This window comes from Arachis hypogaea, chromosome 13 (assembly GCF_003086295.3).
Source record: "Arachis hypogaea cultivar Tifrunner chromosome 13, arahy.Tifrunner.gnm2.J5K5, whole genome shotgun sequence".
In the NCBI taxonomy this organism is placed as follows: domain Eukaryota; kingdom Viridiplantae; phylum Streptophyta; class Magnoliopsida; order Fabales; family Fabaceae; genus Arachis; species Arachis hypogaea.
Window position 1 is genome coordinate 25450289 of NC_092048.1, and position 9979 is coordinate 25460267.

Consider the following 9979-nt stretch of genomic DNA (forward strand, 5'->3'; position numbering starts at 1 on the left):
TATACATACAAGCAACTAACTATACATGAAATCTATCATGCAATGCAACAACGAATCTAATAAAGAAAAGTAAACATTAGTGTTGGAAAGAAAGTAACTAACCCACGGAAGTCGGTATCGACCTCCCCACACTTATAGATTACACCGTCCTCGGTGCATGCAAAGATGTGCAAATGGACTAGGGTTGCTACAACTGATGCTTTTTTCTCCAAAGATTGTGCACAAAAACTTGTTTGTCCACCCCATTTAGAAGTTTTCCGCTTCCCTTCTTGGTGGCCATCCTGAAAGAAAAGGAAAAGGAAGAAGAATAACCCACAAACAAGGATATGCAAACAAATAAAATATGGGTGGGCGAATGTCAAATAATAATGAGGTTCTCAACTACATGGTAGCTACAACATGCAAGTGAGAAAGCAGTATAAGCAAATGGCATATCAATAGTGCAAGAATTACAACAATAAGGGAGAGAGAGGGGGTCATGAAAGACAATATAAGTTCATATCAATGCAAAAGGAATACAAGTGTGATAAAAGATTAGCATTGACCTACAAATAATATCACCCAACAATATAAAACAAGTCACTAAGCACCAAAACAATGCCAGAATATTTAACAGGTGAGTAAGAAAATTTAACACCAATGAAAAAAAAGCAAGCTTAGAAAAGAGAATAAAAATATGCACAGAGTTAAAATACAATGAATGAAAGTATGCAAATGCAATAAGTAAAAGAGAATAAGGATGAGAAAGGGGGAGAAGAAAGTGAGAAAGGAATGGGGTAGAGAAGCGACGCGTGGGTTGCAGAATGGGGAAGCAACGCGTACGCGTGAAGAGCAGAAATTACAAAGTGACGCATACGCGTCAGTCACGCGTACGTGTGGAGGTGATTTGTGCTCCTCGCACAACACTCGCATAGTACCCGCAAAAATCTTGGGTTTTAGTACTGGAGGTGGCATCATTAACATACGATGTGTGCGCGTTGTCCACGCTCACGCGTGGGTTGGGCTGTGCGCCTGGCACCCCACCAGCGTGGTCCTGGCACAACTTATTGTCCAGGCCACGCTGTCATGCTGTTTCAGCACAGTTTAGGCACAAACCAAATTCAGGCGTTGACGCGTACGTGTCGGTCATGCGTACGCTTGACATCCTCTTTTTTTTTTAATATAAGAAACTAACAAGCTATAAAAGTAATGCCAACCATTATTAAACAAGTAAAACCATAACTTAAACTAAATAAACCTAACGAAAAATAAAAATGCAACTTATTACCAATATAAACAAAAACGGAAAATAGGAAGAATTTACCATGGTGAGGTGTCTTCTAGCTAGCACTTTTAGTTAAAGTCCTTAAGTTGGACATTTGGTGAGCTCCTTGTCATGGTGGCTTGTGCTTGAACTCATTTTGAAACTTCCACCAATGCTTGGACTTCCAGTAAGCTCTAACATTTCCAAATGAGTTCACCAAGCCTTGATGAAGTTTCTCACAAGCTTTGAGCTCCCAAAGTTGATCCTCTTGTATGCCAGGATCCCAAATCTTGTTTCTACACTCCTCTTTAAGTTGACCATCATTGTTCCAACCGGGTGACAAGTAATCCGAATTCTCAATGAAGTACCAAACTCTTCTCTTAGATCCAACCAATTGATCACTAGTCCAACCCTTGCATCTACCTCTTGAAATCTCAACCTCGATGAGTCTTGATTTGCAACTCCAACTACTAAACATCCTTCTCTTATGCTTCATTCCACAAAGCCTCCTAAGTTGGCCATTTGTTTCAAGAATACCATACTCAAGTGGGATAGTAAAGCTAATAGAGATAAGTTTTACCCACTCAAATGAAGGAGTAGACAACAACCTAGGTAGAGAAGTCTCCAACGATCTTGACAAAGCATATTCAACTCCCGTCTAACCTTTCCGAAGGACTTTCACCTTTTGAAAAGATTCTTCACTTTCAAGCTCTTCATCACCGAATTCATCCAACTCTTCTCCATCACTCAAATCATAAATATGAGGTTGAGAAGAATCTACCTCAACGTCGCTTCCAATGTCACCGGGAGAAGGCTCTTCTAACTCAAGGGGTTCACTTGTGGATGCAAATTCATTACTAGGATGGCTTGATTCATGATCATCATCACCAAAGGAACTTGCCATTTGATCTATTCTGTCCAATTCTTCATAGGAAATATGCCTTGGAGGTTGTGCACTAGCCTCCTCAACATCGATTTCAAGCTTCTTAGAGGAATACTCTGCAACTCTAGATTCCCATGGAGGTTCAGCATCTCCTAAGTCTTCAACCACATCTTCCTCTTCAACAATTACGGCCTGCTCCAATTATTCTAATACAAAGCCACATTCCTCACTTTCCATCAGAGTTTCTAGTATCTCCTTCATGCTACACTCTTTTATTGATTCTCCACATGCGGCCATAGAAGTACTTTGAGTGTTAAAGTACAATGAAGCTAAATTATCTACTACCTCGGTCAAGGTAGCTATAAATTCCAGTGGCGTCCTTTGCATCTCTCTTTGCCCTTGAAGTAGTAAAGTGAGAGAATCATCTATTGGGGCTTGGGGTGGATAGGAGGGTTCATTATATGGGAGAAAGGGTTCATGATAGGAAGGTGGTTCATCTTGATAAGGATGTGGCGGTTCAACACTCTATCTTTTCCACTTGTTGTACAACACACTCCAGTCCCTTGTTCTCAAGTCGAGATTTGTTAGCCATGAGAGCTTCGTGTGCTTTTCAACTTTCCTTACGCTCCATTTGATGGATGGTTACTTGAAGTCGATCCATTGCTTCCTTAAAATGATCCCGTGGCTCTTGTTCTACTTGGCTAACATAATTAGGAACATATTGCTCTTGGATTGATGGATATGGACATTCCCTTATGGAGGGTTGCGGTGGAAAGAAAAATTCATCTTGTGATCGAAAGTTCTCATACATTAGAGGTGGTGTATATTGAGGTAGTGGTTCTTGGGAGTAACTAGGTTAGAATGGTGAGGGTTCTATGTGTGGTTCATATGGCTCATAAAGTCGTTGGTATGGTGGATATGAGTATGGTGTTTGGTAAAATGGAGCTTGTGAGTATGGTAGTTGAGGGCTATATTGAGGAGGGGGTTCATAGGTATATGGTGGTTGTTGATTGTCACGAAGAAGTCCACCATAACCATTGTCTTGGTATGCATCATGGAATGGTTGTTGCTCATAGTACATTGGAGGAGGTTGTTGCCAAGAGGGTTAATCAAATCCTTGTGGCTCCTCCCATCTTTGATTGTCACAACCTTGATGCATATTCTCATTGTAGTTTTCATTCCCTACAACATAATTTGAACCAAACTCATAGCCAAAGAGGTGAAAATTCATAGTAGCAAGAGAAAATAAAAACAAAAACTAATAAGAAATAATGAAAATAAACTCCTAAAATTAGAAACAACTAACAAAGAAACGAAAAGGCAAACATATTCACAATATTCACAATAACCAATAATAAGGCACACATTTGCAATTCCCTGGCAACGGCGCCAAAAATTTGACGGAGGAAAAATGTCGATAAAGATTTTCACAAAAATAACGCGTTGCAAGTATAGTTCTAAACCGACAATAAAACCTCAGTCAATATTTAAATTGTTTGTCACTTAAGCAAACCCAATAAAATTAACCGAAGTATTCAACCTCGGGTCGTCTCTCAAGGAATTGCAGGGAAGTGTACTTACTATTGATTTTGGGAAAACGTTTTTAGGGTTTTTGAATTAAGAGACAAGAAAGTAAAAATGGCAAGAAAATAAAGTAATAACTACAAAAGCTCTTAACAAGGAAAGAGGATTAGAAGTCTTATCCTTATTATCATTATCAATTGTGATGGTAAATGTGGATTGCCTTCACTTAGTTAACCTCTAACCAATGGAGGAAGGTCAAGTGCATACAATCAATTTGAGTTCACAAGTCCTAGCCAACTCATAGTGAGAGACTAACTTTGGTGAAGTTCAAGCTAACCGGCAATCTTTAATCACCAATCAACAAAAGACTTTTGATAACTCAAGAGTCTCTAAATAATCAATCCAAGTCAAGAACGTAAAAATCTAAATTAAAATCCACCCAAGCATTTTATCAAACACTTGGTAGGCACAAAATAGAAGCATGATAAAATTAACAAGGAATATTAAATCTAAACAACCAATTGCAAGCATCAATGACTAATAATTAAAGAGAGTAATAATAAACATGAAAAACATAAATTGTATTAATAGAAATCAAATGTAACAAGAGCTCATAAACATAAAAATGACGAAAAAGGGAAATTAACAAGAGAAGAAGATGAACTAAAGTGCTTAAACAAATAAAAGTAAGACAAAAATTAAATTAAAGGAAGATTGAACCTGAACCTAAAGAAAAATTGAAAGAAGAAACCCTAAACCTAGAGAGAGGAGAGAGCCTCTCTCTCTAGAAAACTACATCTAAAAACTAAAATTGTGTGAATGAGAAGTGAATGATTGATTCCCCCCTTCCAGCTCCACTCTGCAGCCTCTAATCTGTATTTTCGGGCCTGAAACTGGGTCAAAAGCAGCCCAGAAATCGCCCCAGCAAATTCTGTAAATTGCAGCACGTGACGCTCGTCACGCCTACGCGTCAGCCACGCTGCGCATCATTTGGACATTGGCTCAGTCACGTGTATGCGTCGTCCACGCGTGCGCGTCACTACTAGATTCTCAAAACTTCACTTTCCTGTGTTCCTTCCACTTTTGCATGCTTCTTTTCCATCCTCTAAATCATTCCTACCCTAGAAAACCTGAAAACACTTAACAAACATATCACGGCATCGATGGTAATCAAAGAGGATTAAAAATTAGCAATTTTAAGGACAAAGAAGCATGTTTTCAATTATAGCATAAAATTAGGAAGGAAAATGTAAAACATGCAAATTATATGCATAAGTGTGAGAATAATGGATAAAATCCACTCAATTCAATACAAAATAAACCACAAAATAGTGGTTTATCAGGCACCTGGAACAACCTTGCAATATAGCTCAACTCTTTCCACACTGAGATCTTCTCAGCTCTCACATGTGGTCCATACACCAAACAAACAGCACAATAAAAATTATCTTTTATCACAACCCCTTCTACACATATCCATCTATCCCCTTTATAGCAATCAGTCAATTTGAACACTGATTCATCCCATATTAATATTAACCTTCCGGTAGCCCCAACTGAACTTCCAAACTCCCAGCTAGCTCCGTCACTACCCCAAATATTCATTACTTCAAAATTAGTCACTAACTCCTTTTTTGTTTCTATCAATCCAAACATTTCCAATCTAAACTTATTTTTAAAATTCTTTAGCATACTGAATTTTCCAGCACCACCCAAACTCCTGATATTCCAAGAACTTATAATCATTTAACATTATTAGTACACACTGGCTTGCGAGTTTTTAGCTGGCTTCTTCGTATTTTTTCTTTTTTTTCTTTGCCTGTCGTCGCTTTAGGGCCATTGCCTCGTTTTACTCCTATAGGATTGCCATAATATCCTCCTCATCACGGCACTGAGCATCGGACTCTATAGCTAATTTCTAAGCCTCTTTGTTCTCAGCTATTTCTTCTTCCCAACTCAGTCGTTGTTCCTCCTTGTGAGATCCATTTCCACCATCCAAACCAGCCTCAGCCTCTGATCCTACTTCTGTACGGCTCTTGATGAGCGGATAATTTATACGCTTTTTGGCATTGTTTTTAGTATGTTTTCAGTATGATTTAGCTAGTTTTTAGTATATTTTTATTAGTTTTTAATTAAAAATCACATTTCTGGACTTTACTATGAGTTTGTGTATTTTTCTGTGATTTCAGGTATTTTCTGGCTGAAATTGAGGGACCTGAGCAAAAATCAGATTCAGAGGTTGAAGAAGGACTGCAGATGCTGTTGGATTCTGACCTCTCTGCACTCAAAGTGGATTTTCTGGATCTACAGAACTCCAAATGGCGTGCTTCTAATTGCGTTGGAAAATAGACATCCAGGGCTTTCCAGCAATATATAATAGTCCATACTTTGAATAAGGATTGATGATGTAAACTGGCGTTCAACGCCAGTTCCATGCTGCATTCTGGAGTCAAACGCTAGAAACAAGTTGCAAAGTGGAGTTCAAAGCCAGAAACACGTTACAAACTGACGTTCAACTCCAAGAATGACCTCTCCACATGTAAACTTCAAGCTCAGCCCAAGCACACACCAAGTGGGCCCCGGAAGTGGATTTCTACATCATTTACTTAATTCTGTAAACCCTAGTAACTAGTTTAGTATAAATAGGACTTTTTACTATTGTATTAGACATCTTGGGACGTTTAGTTCTTATATCATGGGGGCTGGCCATTCGGCCATGCCTGAACCTTTCACTTATGTATTTTTTAACGGTAGAGTTTCTATATACCATAGATTAAGGTGTGGAGCTCTGTTGTTCCTCAAAGATTAATGCATAGTACTACTGTTTTTCTATTCAATTCAACTTATTCCGCTTCTAAGATATTCATTCGCACTTCAATATGATGGATGTGATGATCGTGACAGTCATCATCATTCTCAACTTATGAACGCGTTCCTGACAACCACTTCCGTTCTACCTTAGATTGAATGGATATCTCTTGGATATCTAATACAGGGGACCGAGTCCGAGATATTAGTGTCTTCGTGGTATAAGTTTGAACCCATGGATGGCCATTCCTGAGATTCGAAAAGTCTAAACCTTGTCTGTGGTATTCCGAGTAGGATCTGGGAAGGGATGGCTGTGACGAGCTTAAAACTCGCGAGTGCTAGGCGTAGTGACAGACGCAAAAGGATCAATGGATCCTATTCCAGTATGATCGAGAACCGACAGATGATTATCCGTGCTGTGACAGAGCATTTGGACCTTTTTCACTGAGAGGATGGGAAGTAGCCATTGACAACAGTGATGCCCTACACAAAGCTTGCCATGGAAAGGAGTAGGATTGATTGGATGAAGACAGGAGGAAAGCAGAGATCAGAGGAACGAAAGCATCTCTGTATGCTTATCTGAAATTCTCACCAATGAATTACATAAGTATCCCTATCCTATTTTAATTTTCATTCACTATAATTTCTTAATACAATTTAATCCGCCTGACTGAGATTTACAAGGTGACCATAGCTTGCTTCAAGCCGACAATCTCCGTGGGATCGACCCTTACTCACGTAAGGTTTATTACTTGGACGACCCAGTGTACTTGCTGGTTAGCTGTACGAAGTTGTGAAACAGATATAAGATCATGAACGTACGTATTGAGTTTTTAGCGCCGTTACTAAGGAATGGAATGATCACGATTTCGCACACCAAGTTTTTGGCGCCGTTGCCGGGGATTGTTCAAGTTTGGACAACTGACAGTTCATCTTGTTGCTCAAATTAGGTAATTTTCTTTTTGTTTTATTTTCAAAAAAAAATTTCTTCAAAAATCTTTCAAAAAAAATTTTTTCCTTTTGTTTTCAAAAATTATTTTAAAATTTTTAAGAATGAATTCTAAAGTTTCAAAATGCTATGCTGAAGTTTGGTTGGCCATCAAGCTTTAGACTAACCTGGTATGATTCCTGGAATCTTGATTGAGGACTTTGAATTCATTACTTCCTTTTTTCTATATGTTTTCGGAAAAAAAAAATATACAAAAATCCAAAAAAATTAATAAAATCATAAAAAAAATCAAAAATATTTTATGTTGTTTGTTTGAGTCTTGAGTCAATTCTTAAGTTTGGTGTCAATTGCATATTTTTATTTTTCTAAAAATTTTCGAAAATTCATGCATTCATAGTGTTCTTCATGATCTTCAAGTTGTTCTTGGTAAGTCTTCTTGTTTGATCTTCATATTTTCTTGTTTTGTGTCTTTTCTTGTTTTTCATATGCATTTTCAATTTGTTAGTGTCTGAAGTTTGCAAATTTCTAAGTTTGGTGTCTTACATATTTTCTTTGCATCAAAAATTTTTTTAAAAATATGTTCTCGATGTTCATCATGATCTTCAAGGTGTTCTTGGTGTTCATCTTGACATTCATAGTGTTCTTGCATGCATCACATGTTTTGATCCAAACTTTTCATGCATTGAGTCTTTTTGTTGTTTTTCTCTTTCTTCATTAAAAATTCAAAAATAAAAAAATATCTTTCCCTTATTTTCTCATAAATTTTCGAAATTTGAGTTGACTTTTTCAAAAACTTTTTAAAATCTAGTTGTTTCTTATGAGTCAAATCAAATTTTCAATTTAAAAATTCTATCTTTTTCAAATCTTTTTCAAAAATCAAATCTTTCTCATTTTTCTTTCATAATTTTCGAAATTTTCAAAATTAATTTTCAAAAAAATCTTTTTCTTATTTTCATTTCATATTCTCGAAATTAATGCTAACAATTAATGTGATTGATTCAAAATTTTCAAGTTTGTTACTTGCCTAGTAAGAAAGGTTCAATCTCTAAACTTTAGAATCATATCTTTTTAGTTTCTTATTAGTCAAGTAATCAACTTTAGTTTTCAAAATCAAATCTTTTTGAATTTCTTTTTCAAATTTTTTTCAAAATAAATTTCAATCACATCTTTTTCAAATTCAATTTCAAAATCTTTTCTAACTTCTTATCTTTTTAAACTTGATTTTCAAATCTTATCTTTTTGTTTCAATCATATCTTTTTAAATTTCAATCATATCTTTTTCAAAAACAAATTTCAAAACTTTTTCAATCAATCTTATCTTTTTGTTTCAATCATATCTTTTTCAAAACTACCTAACTAATCCTCTCTCTCTTATTTTCGAAAATTCCCTCTCTCCTTTTTCAAAATTTCTTTTTAATTAACTAATTGTTTTAATTTTAATTTAATTTCAACTTTAATTTTCAAAATCTAACTTTCAATTTTAATTTTTATTTTAATTAAATTTTAAAATTCTCTCTCTCATCTCCTTCTATTTATTTATTCATCTACTAACACTTCTCTCCCATCCAAAAATTCGAACACCACCTCCCTCTCTGTGTTCAAGTTTTCCCTCTTCCCTTCTTTACATTACATTCTTTTCTTCTTCTACTCACACAAAGGAATCTCTATACTGTGACATAGAGGATTCCATATTTTCTTTGTTATTCCCTTCTTTGTCATATGAGCAGGAGCAAGGACAAGAACATTCTTGTTGAAGAAGATCCTGAACCTGAAAGGACTCTGAAAAGGAAACTAAGAGAAGTTAAAATACAACAATCCAGAGACAACCTTACAGGAATTTTCGAACAAGAAGAGGAGATGGCAGCCAAAAATAATAATAATGCAAGGAGGATGCTTGGTGACTTTACTGCACCTAATTCCAATTTACATGGAAGAAGCATCTCCATTCCTGCCATTGGAGCAAACAATTTTGAGCTGAAACCTCAATTAGTTTCTCTGATGCAGCAGAACTGCAAGTTTCATGGACTTCCATCTGAAGATCCTTTTCAGTTTTTAACTGAATTCTTGCAGATCTGTGATACTGTTAAGACTAATGGGGTTGATCCCGAGGTCTACAGGCTTATGCTTTTCCCGTTTGCTATAAGAGACAGAGCTAGAGTATGGTTGGACTCTCAACCTAAGGATAGCCTGAACTCTTGGGATAAGCTGGTCATGACTTTCTTAGCCAAGTTCTTCCCTCCTCAAAAGCTTAGTAAGCTTAGAGTGGATGTTCAAACCTTCAAACAGAAAGAAGGAGAATCCCTCTATGAAGCTTGGGAGAGGTACAAGCAACTGACCAAAAAGTGTCCTTCTGACATGCTTTCAGAATGGACCATTCTGGATATATTCTATGATGGTCTGTCTGAGTTATCAAAGATGTCACTGGACCATTCTGCTGGTGGATCTATTCACCTAAAGAAAACGCCTGCAGAAGCTCAAGAACTCATTGACATGGTTGCTAATAATCAGTTCATGTACACTACTGAAAGGAATCCTGTGAATAATGGGACGCCTATGAAGAAGGGAGTTCTTG

The 9979-nt window shown here is 36.7% G+C and overlaps 1 non-coding gene across 1 annotated transcript; it reads right to left on the bottom strand.

The window, feature by feature from the left end:
* Positions 1-9660: 9660 nt before the first annotated feature.
* LOC112738965 (small nucleolar RNA R71) lies at positions 9661-9768 on the bottom strand. The gene has a single exon (XR_003169911.1). It is a non-coding gene; the product is annotated as a small nucleolar RNA R71 (small nucleolar RNA).
* Between the last annotated feature and the right edge of the window lie 211 nt (positions 9769-9979).